At 41.0% G+C, this 11,917-nt stretch overlaps 1 protein-coding gene across 2 annotated transcripts in view; it reads right to left on the bottom strand.

Annotated features, from left to right (window-relative positions):
• Nucleotides 1-2,911: 2,911 nt before the first annotated feature.
• STRBP (spermatid perinuclear RNA binding protein) overlaps nt 2,912-11,917 on the bottom strand; it is a 58,192-nt gene continuing 49,186 nt past the window's right edge. Inside the window, exon 19 of one of the 2 annotated variants that reach the window (XM_057372932.1) lies at nt 2,912-11,766. The gene's annotated coding sequence lies outside the window, so the exon portion shown is untranslated. The remainder of the gene's footprint in view (nt 11,767-11,917) is intronic. The other variant, XM_057372933.1, reaches the window with a different exon arrangement.

The following is an 11,917-nucleotide window of genomic DNA, read 5'->3' as shown; positions in this document are numbered from 1 at the left end:
TTGGAAGTAAACCTATGGGGTATGTTTCTAATACACCTTGAACTTGAGTTGAAGTACTGGTAAATCATTTTCTCTGCTTACTAATAATGGTTGAGATAGGAGATATAGCAAAAGTTTGTAGCAAAAAGTTTATCACAGAAGTTTTTCAGAATATAAAAAATCTTATAAATGTGTGTTGGTTAAAATGTTAGGGTAAAAGTATTTTTTAATCAGCTTTAGTAGCTTGAGTTGCAGCTGAAGGTGACATGACTTGGTCTCATGAATCTCACTTTAAGGGCCCTTGGTGTGTGGCTTAACATTGCGGGCACCGGAGGTGATCTGGAGTCTAAGTGCAGGTTGTTTTATGGGAGTGAGCAGGCTGGTTCAGAAATGGAGTTACAGAGGTCCACCTTAATCAACAGCTTGTGTGACAAAAGTCATGGTTTTTAGGAAGGTTCTGCAGTGTTTAAGATGGAATCATGGCCATTCTGGGCTCTGAGGCTCCAGAAGGTGCAGAAGAGATGAGACTTGCAAGCTGCCAGCTCTGAGCAGAAGCCCTCYTCATGCTGAGCTCAGTTAGTGTGTGCCATGAAAACATCCAAGCTGTGTGTTTAAACTCCCTGCTGAGATCATCTGTTCATGCACAGAGCTAGCAGTGTGGTGGGGGAAAGGGGGGCCTTGGAGCCAAGTTTGCAAATATTATTTGGGACGGGACACTGGAATGACTCCTGATGCAGTTTTCTGATCTGGCTGATCAGTTCATGCTACACAGAGAAAAGAAAACTGCTGTGCAGATTTTATTCAATTGCTGTCTCCAAGAAAGGTAGTTCAAAGTAGCAGAGAGCTGAGCCTGCCGTTATTGTAGGCAGAAAATCTCACCTTTGGTATATGCCACCACCTAAGCAAAGGAGAAGGGGGAAGTGTTACTTGGTCAGGGTATGTGACCCTTTTTTGGGATCTAAAGGCCTTTTTAGGATTTTGCCCCATATTCATGCCTGGAGCAAAAGAAAGGGCCTTTTGTTGTAACTGTAACAAGAGTACACACAGGCTTTTTATAGGTTTACAAATAAATGTGCTGGAATGTGTAGCCCAAAGTGAAGATGAAATCAGGACCCTGAAAGTGGTGGCAGCTCTAGTTTCTTTCAGTTGATTCTACCAAGTATTGGGGTCACAAAAGAGAAGGATAATTTACAGCTTAGCAAATGGGAAAAACTCTTTCTAGCTGACTTGCTGGAACTCAACCCTGCAACAAACCACCAAAGTCAGCATTATGTTGTGAGCAATTAAGTGAGGTGACACTTCTTGCAGAACCAGGGGTGCTGTTTTGGGCAGGTKKATAGATGCTGCAGTTCTTTGCACATGGGAGTTACAGGCTCAGGCTGTTAGTTGCTTAGACGTCAATCAGTATTTTTTTCCTTCTTCCTCTGTAATCAAATATACTTTTCCAAGGTGATGCTGATTGCAGCAAGATAAACTGGACATCTTGCTTGTTAAGCAGATGGTTTCTTCTGCATGGATCCCTTCAGTGCCATGCCAGCAAGGGATGGAACAGTCAAGCAGTGTTGGGGAGGGCCTGAAATGGGGGAGCTTTCTGCTGCAGATTTMATTCTGTGCATTCAGCTGCAGATTCATAGTGAGAGGCACTGCAGGTTGCTGAGAGAAAGTAGATGGGCTTGGGTATTTGTTGGTTTGAAGGGGATGGGAGGGGGATGAGGGGCCATAAATCACAGCTTCCCTGTTTATCCAAGCAAGATACCCTGTAACTGCTTGGGCAAATTTAGTTTCGCTACACCAGGACAGGAGTAAAACTGAGTAGGAAATGCCAGGCATTTTCACAGTGTAGAAAGAAGGATGTGCCAACCTCCTTCATCAGTCTAGGCTCAGTATTGTGTGGCTTCTCCTATGATCCACTCTTATATCTGCCCCTCTTCCATTCCTGCGAGGCCACAGAATGCTTGCCAGCCCCTGGAGTGGGCCCAGCTCGCTTTGGGAGCTGTCACTGACCAGCAGTTGCCAGGCTGCTGCCGAAGAGCTGTCGGCCTTCTCAGCACCTCCGAGATGATAATCCCAARGGAGCTTTCGGAATGACTCTTAGTGAGCCAGCTAACATCAGGCATSAGCACAGACAGGCGTTATGCTAACRCCRTAGGTAAGACTGACTTCCSTTTCAGTCAGGTGTTCATGATGTTTTCTTAAGTGACTCTGTTTGGTTCTTTGTGGATCTTACTTGCTAAATATTTGATACAGCTCTGAATTTTAAGTGATGCATGGTTTAGTTTGGTTTGGTACAGYTGTCCCTGAGTAGCTCTTTGTGCATGACTGACGTGTTTGCGGTACACCAGCAGACTGGGCTGGCTGCACACTGACTTGTCGGCAACAGTCTCATACTGGTCCAGTTATCATACGTTCTAAGTTGTGGGATTTCATACGTCCCATTTCATTAAGAGCAATCTCAATTATAGTCAGTTCATAACAGTTTTAAATCCCTTCTCAAGTCTGATCTCCTCTGAATTTGATTAATGACCTCTGCACTCAGACTTCGTTCAGCATTTCAAGACCAGAAAAACACTTCTAAGAAAAGTTTAGACTCCTTGTTCAATGACTTCTCTTCTAGAATAAAGCTGGGTTCTGTAACTCCAGGCAACTGGATATATGTGTGTATTTCAGTAAATTTTACCATGAATTGCAACCTCAAGCAAATAACACCAGCCACACAATTGTCATGGTATCCCCAACTCCTGTCCTGAGTGGCTTCGGACAAGGAAATTGCTTGGATTTGCTTTGTACCTCAGAGGACCAAGTGGGACCACAGGAATTTAATGTTTAAGAAATGCAGTGAAATGAGAGGGGTGGAGAGAAGTTTGAGAGAATCTTACTTGTTCTTTATATGTGTAATTTATCTTTTAAGCAAATATCCAGTATTTGTAATTAGCTAAATATTAGGAATTCTYCAGTTTTCCTTTTTGGAGTGAAATGTGCCTTCCTGGCTGATCTCAACCCTTCTCTGGGCTTTTTTTGTACTGCTTCCAAGGCAAACCCCCAGAGATGCTTTTGTGCAGCAGCCCTCACAAGCTGCAATGCTGTATGCTCTGTTCACTTTCACTTCTGTAAAGGAATGCTTTCTGCTTGTTCCAGCATAAATGTGCTTTATGCTTGCATCTCCAGGTCATCTCTGCTAATGCTGCAGCCTTTGGAAGCTTCTCTCTGCTGAGCCTGTTAGCTGACTCCGGCAGAATGGACCTCTGTGGTTTGGCTACCCCGGCTTCAGAAACCCCTTGAAGGCAAGTTTGCTCACTGTAACCAAAGCCCCCCTAACCAATCATTAGGCTGTAATTCCTGTTTACAGAGATAAGTCTTTATTGGAGCTATTGGAAGTAAATGGGACATGGTTCCGGTTTTATATACAGAGAAGTCTGTAGCGTTGAGTTACAATCAGTGGCAAATGACCCGAGATTACAGTGCAGATGGTGTTGTGTACAGTCAGTAACAGTGGCTGGCGTACAAACCACAGCACAGAAGCCAAATGAAGCCAAGTGTATGGGGTACAGCAGCACGGGAGGAAGCAACTGAAGGTACAAAGAGCGTTCCCTTTACATTTGCAGGCTTTTTTGGCTAGTGAGTAGATACAGCTCAATTTAAAATTACTGTGCAGTTATTTTTCTTCCCACTCAACTGCTACCAAATTAAGAAAATTGGAATGTTCAAATTACATTTTTAGTGCTATAAATAGCTATGGTTGTYGCCAAATTACTTTATTTGAAATTGCTTTATTTATAGTTGGGAATAATTCAGTCAYCATTGTTCTCTACTGATTACAAATTGAGAGAAAACTGAAGTATTTTGAAAGTAGTCTGTAATTAAGACCACAAGGATCTCTTGTACTTCATTTGGAAGTTTAATTCAGGGTAACTTCTTTAGAGAGAGATTTACTGGGAAGAAAGATGGAATTGTCCACCATATTACTCATTTGTGGAATTCATTCATARTGTTTAAGGTTTAGATAGTTTAAAGGTCATACTTCTTTTTATTCAATGCCATATCCAATCTTAGTTTAAAAATAAACACTCCATCCTCTGTGGATAAATAAATCCATCTCTTGGCTGCAGGTCAGACCTCTACTGGTGAAAGAGATTTAGAAAAATAGACCTTTTCTTTAACGTTTAATATGCTGACTCACAAAGGAAAAGTGAAATTCATTCAAGTCTAGAAACAAATACAGTACAAGTGATTTATAGAATTGCATTCCTTCCCTCTACAAACTTGCTGAGCATGAAACACTGCCCCAAAGCACTCCCTCTGTCTTTTCCTTGTCTTGGAGAAGTAATTGTCATCTGTAAAGTCACATGCTACTTCACTGCCAGTTTTCCTGTCAGAAGGGCTCTGCCTTCTGAGGAGTCTTTAGATGGATGGATTGATGGTGGTTTGGGTTACCTAGAGGTGGTATTTTAGCCCAAATTAGCAGCAATTTTAATTGATTTGATTGATGGTGATTTTTGGTGAGTGGAAACTCAACCCTTTTAAAAAAACTCCTATGAGTTGGCCTTGGAAAACACCAGCCATTCCTCAAAATCTCCAYTTCTGAGACTGCTTCCCATTGATGCCCTTCTCAGCAAGGGGCTGGTTCATTTGGCAGTACAGGTTTCATGCTCAACTTTGTCACTTAAGAACTAGACAGGATTTAAAAAGTGTACAGCCCATTGGGACTTGCTCTGCTGTAGTACTTCAGTGCTTTTGAGAGCCCCCAGCAGTGTTGCTCTCTGAGAAGTGCAAGTGTCCCAGCCTGGCTCTGGGGCAGCTGGAGGACGGTGACATTCCGGAGCGGAAGCAGTAGTTAAGCACCAGTTACTGGCCCCTGCAGAGGCTCAAGAGAACAGAATTGCTTCGTAGAGAGCTGGTCAGCCTAAAAAGCTTAGTCAGTTTGATCAATAAATATTGACTTAGGGTTAGCATGAGAAATAAGACACTGCACCTTGGAACTGGAAGACAGAGTCAACTTCTTCCTTTTTCTGTCCAAAAGGAGACTGGCTCCAAAACATTTGTCCTTAAGGACCTCTGTGATGCCTGGCAGATAACTCATTATGCTTGTATGAATGTACCTGTCCCCTTTTGCAGGGAGGAATAAATGTATGACTGGACAAAGCTTGGAGGCTTTTTTTCTGTGATTTTTYTTTTTAACCATCTGCTCTGTGTCATGTTGTCCCTGAAGGCATGGTTACCCACTCYTAAATTATGCAGCATTGCCCAGAGAATGGCTCTGTAGTTGAATATGCTCTCTGCAGTACAGCCTCCCTTTTCCTCCAGTGTATGTGGATTTCCATGCAATAGATGTTATTAGAAAACTACATTTGTCTTTATCCTGTTATTTTGAGCAGGGAAGCAGTGATATGAATTTGAAAATACAGGAAAGAATCTGTACAGCAAATCATAATTTTCAGAATTAAATTCATAGGATCAYTAACTCTTCAAAAGCTGTACTGCACTGAATGCTGTTCTCTAGCCCACCATTATTCTCCTTTGAGTAGAGTGATTTTCCATCTGCTTAGAAACTGTTCTTTCTGAAAATGATGACAGAAGAATAAATACTGTCTCTCCTACCCTGACTTTGTTAGTTTACAGGACACCCTAACAGAACTCCTGTTCTGTTGTGAGTGCAGCAATACACACATTTCGGTATGCATAGATCATTAAATTGTAGCAGTGCCAGTAGTAAAGCAAAACTTGCCAACATATCCTGTTCCTCTTAATTAAGCTTGATTTATGTGTGCCTGTTGACTTAAGATGCAGTTAGTGTCCACTGCTGAGATGATGCAGTACCCTGAGTAACTTTGTATTGATTAGGCTTATGCAAGCTTGTGCTTTTGCAAGAACACAGAAATGAAGCTCAAAAAAAAATCAAGAAATACATCAGGTTGTTTCCATGGAACACTGTTAATCTATTCATAGCAGCTTTGAAGTATGAAGTTAAAACTTACCTTCTGCTCTAYTCCCTTCGAAACAGATGAGTGCTATGATTAACTCCCCTTTAGCTTAAAAAATAGAAGTAGATAGAATGTCAAAATACACTTTGCTGGTAAGGTGAACCTGCTTTGTTGTAACGAGTTACACCAATATTGGTGACCTAAAATGTGTACATTACACAGGTCATTGTGGGAGCATTATTTGCTTTCCCTTGTTGCCATGCTCCTCTGGGTAAARGCAGCTTGTCTAGAATACTGTGGGYATTGCAGAAATAACTAACCAGTGTTCCTAATGAGGAAATTACTATTACTCCTTTCCCTTCCAAAATTTATTTGCATGCTCTGTACACTGCCTGTAGGGTAGGGCTGCATCAGGAAAAAGAATTTGTCCATTGGATTTCTCCTGTTCYTCCTCTGGAAAACCTGCAATCCTGGACTTGTTTACTGAACAGAAGAAAGGAAATTAGTCTCCTGTAGCAACATCATTAGCAGCTTTTAGCCTGCTGYATGGATAGCTTAAACCTCTCACCTAACCACTAACGATTGAAAAAGCAATACCCTCTCCCTCTGCTCGTAGTACACTAAGACTTTCCCCAGCATACATAAACCCCCTGGTTTTACTCCAGACTCTCTTATTGGACTTGGAAAAGGAACTGCAACATTCCCTCCAACTTCCTATCTATGATGCTCTACCTCTAAGTCTGGAGAAGGACATTCTACTTCCATTATTATCTTTTCTCTCTGTCTCTTGGATAGTGCGTTTTGCCAGGACCAGATGACTTCAGGAATCCTGTGTTCAAGCCTGTGCTGCACTACACCTTGTGAACTGCAAAGCAGCGTAAGGCAGCTGGAGCTTCTGGATCCTGGTAAGAGGTATGAATGAGGCTGAAGTTTAATTAATTAAAAATTAACTGCATCTCTCACTCATTCCAGCTCTGTTGTRCTAACCAGTGAAGGATAGCTAGTTACGTCCAATTAATGCCTTTTAAAATTAAGTGTTATTTGTTTTACTAGAGATTAACAGTCAAGAGATTTTCACAAACATGCAGKTCTGGCTGGTGAGTTAACATTTTGAAGTTGTTTACTTACACAGCATAGAAGAGACTGCAGCTTTAATCATCTTATCCCAAACCTTTGAAGTTAGAAATCAGATAAATTCAGTCTCCAATAAATTCTATCTCTGCAATTCAAATTTTTATATGCTCTCTACATTCTTACAACTCGCACTTATCGGTGGATTATTAATTAAAYATGGAACAGTACTCACCCCCTGAGAAGGTTTCAGTCTGTACAATAGTTTCTATAGACTAGGCTTGGTGGGTTCTTTTCAAGTACATTTAACTACTAAACTACCTCTGGTACAGTATTTATGACCTTAAATTGTAGTTAAGGCACTAAATACAAATAAAACAACATCCAAAATAAGAGATATGCTTTAGAACTGTGCATCTCCTCACACCACTTTTGAACATTCAGCTCCTCACAAACATCAAGGTAAACAATGTGGTCTGAATGTTTCATGCAATCATAGGAACTGGAGAAAAAACACTTGACTGAATTTAAACCTTACTGTCTGATGAACTTCTCTCTTACCTCACACCACTCACAGTAAAGCGCTGCCTTGCACAGCATCAGACAGGTCTGGCAGGGAGAGCCCCCTTTTCTCCTAGGAGACCCCAGACAGAGGAATAGGCAGATGTGTCCTACTTGTGTTTTTGTATTATCTCACATATGAGTTATAAACCAACAAGTGAATCAGTCCCATTTCTGTGAGCAGAAGAAGGAAGCACTAGAACACCTGAACATAAATAGGGATTTGGATGACACAAAGCTAAGGAGACATAACTCTGGGGTTAAGTAATAAAAAAGTTCAGTGCTTATAATTCTCCCAATGCCAAATACTTAACCACTAGCTTAACTGGTTTATGTTCAAAAGAAAGTATGTGTGAAACTGCTGCCACGGTCCGTAGGCACAGGACTTCAGTGCTGGGTTTCTCTGGTGAAGTGTTTTAAAATGACTTTAGCAGAATTTCCTCTTCCAGTGGAATGAAATGAGCCATTAGACAGGCTGTCTCCTGTACTATAGATTCAACTACACTGTCTCTTTGCTTTGCTTTAAACAAGTCAATAAAATATCTCATTTTTCACTGGATTATTCAGCAGGAAGCCCAAGAGGGTCTGTGTGCTGAGCATTTGAGCTGAGTTACTGTTTTTTGAGACAGAGCAGTTCCTAACAAAGATCCTCAGTGTGCCCAGCACAGAGCTCATTTTCATTCTTTTGATGCCAGAGAGGGGAGGTCTTAGTCAGCTTCATGACTGAGAACAACAATCTGAATTTCATGTTTACACATCTCATCATGTATCCAAAGGAATCCACAGCAGCAGAGTTCTTGTGCTGTTTCCCAGAGTTACCGGAAATAAGAGCTGTGTTTGTTAAGCTGCTTGGTGACTTGGAACTTAGTGAGGCTGGGACATAGCTTTYCCTTGATTAAGTAATAGGCAACTGTCCTAAGAGAATTTAGCTAAAGGCAAGAAGTTCTAATACCAAGTGAGCATATCTTGGCACACCAAGCACAAGAGGCAGAAGGAAACTTGCAGTTTTGTCTGAGTAAAAACTGAAATATTATCTTGTTGTTTATACAGATCTGGAGAGATGTTCAGCAATCCCACCTCTAGACTGGCTCAGAAGTACAGATCCAGAATTACAAATAAAGGAAGGGACACTTTATTTCAGGGAATTGGTGAAAAGACATGGACTGCCTGGCTTTACTCTCCAAGGGACATTGCTGGGACTGGATCAGAGATGGTACGTTAAAGCTGCTCACATTTATTGCTGTCTTGGAGATTAAGAAGTGACAAGAGAATGATGTCCCATAAGTGAACAGCCAGCAAACAGATTTTTTTCCTAGACTGTTTGAAAAATCTTCATACGCCTCCTGCATTTTCTACATCCTAATAATCTGAGGAACTTGTCAGTGAAATTATTCTCAATAGCTCAATGAAAGCAAAAAGTCTCAAATAATTTTAGATTAGTGCACTTTTTCCCAATTAAGTTCTTTAAGGGGCTTGAGGACACAGTCTTTTATTAAGACATACTTTAAACCTATCCTTCCTACCGGAAGGCAAGCGTTCTCAAAGAAAGAATCCTTGTCTCCAGGGATCAGAGATACTGGAACAGTTTTCAGATCTTTGTTAATGAGTAGATATAGTCCTCTGGCACATGAATAAGTTGAAATTTTTGYAGGAAAACTAGTTTCTCTGAAGTGCTTCACAGTCTGATTAAAATTTTTTAAGAACCTAGACACTTACATGCAATGATTTCATAATTTGAGAATATCAGTTATTTACTGGGGTACCAGAAGATGATCAGAAAAGGCAGGGCAGGAGGACAGAATTYACAGAAACAAAGGTATTTAACAGCAGTGAAAGTGGTGGCAGCAGCATTTACAGCACATTAAGTGGGGAGCCATGACGATTGCTGAATCATCTAATTAGCTCACAYTGGCTACACGACAGCAAATTAGACAGATTAGGAACCACCTACCCGGGCACTAAATTGCCTTTGTGAGGGTTGGATTGTGCACTGTGTCCAACAGAAATTGCTTGGGCAACCGAGGCCTCGTGTTGCACATTCCCTTCAGGAGCATAGGCTGGCCTCCCTCTATCCAACTGGCATAACGCCCAGGAATAAGGTCACCATGTTCCAACTCCTGAATGTGTGCTTAAGGAAGACAGCAAGCACTGGCAGAGAGAGAACATGATGGCAGGAAGCACCACACATCATGCTTTGAGCTAGCCAAGCCCTCCAAACCAGCCTGGTTACTCTTAAACCCTTCTCTAGGTTGAGCATGCCTGGAGGAATCTCATGTGGCTGGCAAAGTAGAACTGAAGCAGAGCCCCAAAGCTCACGGATGTTATTCCAAAGTCAATGGTAATGCTGTTCCCTTCCAGTACAGAGAATACATTAAACAGGTCAATTTTTTATTGTAAATCTCTGGCTTTTAATCCTTTAAGTGCCAGACACCATCTCCCAAAATACATASGATCATCTGGTTAGCTAAAACTAGCATTAAGGTGGGTAGTGTATAGGCACAGACTTTCCCTGGTCTCCTATTTATAGATGTACTAATTGAAAGGAACTTTTTCAGAACTCTTCTCCATGAACCAGAAATTCAAACTGTAAAATAACATTTCTGTTTCACTAAGAAGGTACCACAGAATTGGTAATGATACTGGAAGCTGCATTAAGCATATGGAATCAGGTTTGTGTTTGGCTGTTGGGTACGTGCAAATCTAGAGCAAAAAGATCCAACGAAGCTGAAAATTTTTAAAAAACAACAGGAAAGTGGAAAGCTTAGGATTTTAAGAGTTAAAAGAATGATGACAGTAAAATACGGAAATTCACAGTTAAAGCAGTTCTGATGGAAAGAAAAACAGATGGATTAAGCTGCCAAGCATAGTCGACAAAGAAGCAGATCAAATGAGAGTCAGCAAGATGTTTACTGTCAGTCCTTGAAGTGGACAGTGCTTGTCAGGCTGACAGCAATTGAGCTTAGGAAAGGAATATTCAGGAGAAGTTCATTACAATGCACCTTAATGCATATAAAATCCTATCTGAAGGAGCAGAGCAGCCTGCTGCTCCAGAATCAGCACTGCTGGGCCTGCCAGGCTCAAAAAGGGATTGAACTGTAGGTGAGCTGCAGATCCAGCTCTGAGTTTGTACCTTGAAGGTAAGAGCAGATGGAAACCTGCCCCCTGAACAGGAAGGACATTCTGGTTGCTCATCAGTTATCATGGAAGGATTATGCACTTCCAGGGCCAGCCCCTGAAACAGTTCCTCAGTTCATTTCCCAGGTGCAAGTTCCTGCCCACAGGAGCAAAGCTGACACTACTGAACAGCTCTTTTTCTCTTTGCCTATGAATTATATTCAAAAATATCCTGAGGAAAGGATAACCTATACATGCAGTTACTTAGYAAACTTGATGGTTCAATATTAAAGTCAAATATTTTGTTATATTGGCTGTTAATATTTTGATGCAGAACTTTGGGCTTGATTCACCACTACATATTCTGTACCAAGTGGTTTTCTGTTTGACACCAGTGTCAACTGTTACCAGTCAGGGGTTGTTCATGTTTTCATCTCTGAATTGAGACCCTAAAATGCTATGATGATAACATCATCGTCAACTTGCTCCCTTTTGCTTTTTTATTTTTTAACCATTTTTATATAAAAAGAGTTGTTTCCAGCAACTTCAAGTACTGCAAGTACTGCACTTTTGGAGTACTGTACTATGCAACTTTGCATAACGCAAGGTTTAAAAGACAAATAAAAAAATAGTATTTTAAAACTACACATATCATGTGCACAAATAGGTCATAATCYAAACCCATTTAAATCTAAGTAAAATATTGTTAAAACATTTACTACAGAACTAAAAACAATTATTTATGGATGGCTGTATCCTAATTTCCAGCTGTAAAAAACCACAGCRAAGCAAATGATTCACGCAGAGATAAATCCCTGCCTGCCTGCCCTCCTGTCCTGCACTGCACCAAGAGGAGGGAAGCAAACCTGGCTGCTTCCTGAATTAAATTTGATCTCTGCAGATTTTAACTGCARTATCATCAAAGTTGTTCATTCTTCATTTGGAGTTTAGCTTTAATAGTTTAGGGAAATGATTTCTCATTATTAAGTGTCACCCATCCCACATAGCCAGAACCAAGGTGTGTGGCATTCATGGTCTGGCTTTGGTACCTACCCCCAAATGTATCCACAGGGAAGCAGGGAATGCAGTGCCTGACACAGCAGTATCAACACAGCTTTTTATGCTGCACAGGAGAAAAATATTTGAAGAACAGTCTGTTGGTAAAACCAAACAATTCAATTTCTTAAGTGTTAGGTAATGTTTTTTTTTAACTGAAACTTGAGTATTTGAATTAGCCTTGAGAAACACAAAGTTGGGATTCAGACCTATGTATT

Source organism: Malurus melanocephalus, unplaced genomic scaffold, assembly GCF_030028575.1.
Source record: "Malurus melanocephalus ecotype Western Australia unplaced genomic scaffold, MMel_1.1 scaffold_181, whole genome shotgun sequence".
Classification (NCBI taxonomy): domain Eukaryota; kingdom Metazoa; phylum Chordata; class Aves; order Passeriformes; family Maluridae; genus Malurus; species Malurus melanocephalus.
The sequence above is the reverse complement of the archived record's forward strand: the minus strand, read 5'-3'. Positions and strand labels throughout refer to the sequence as shown.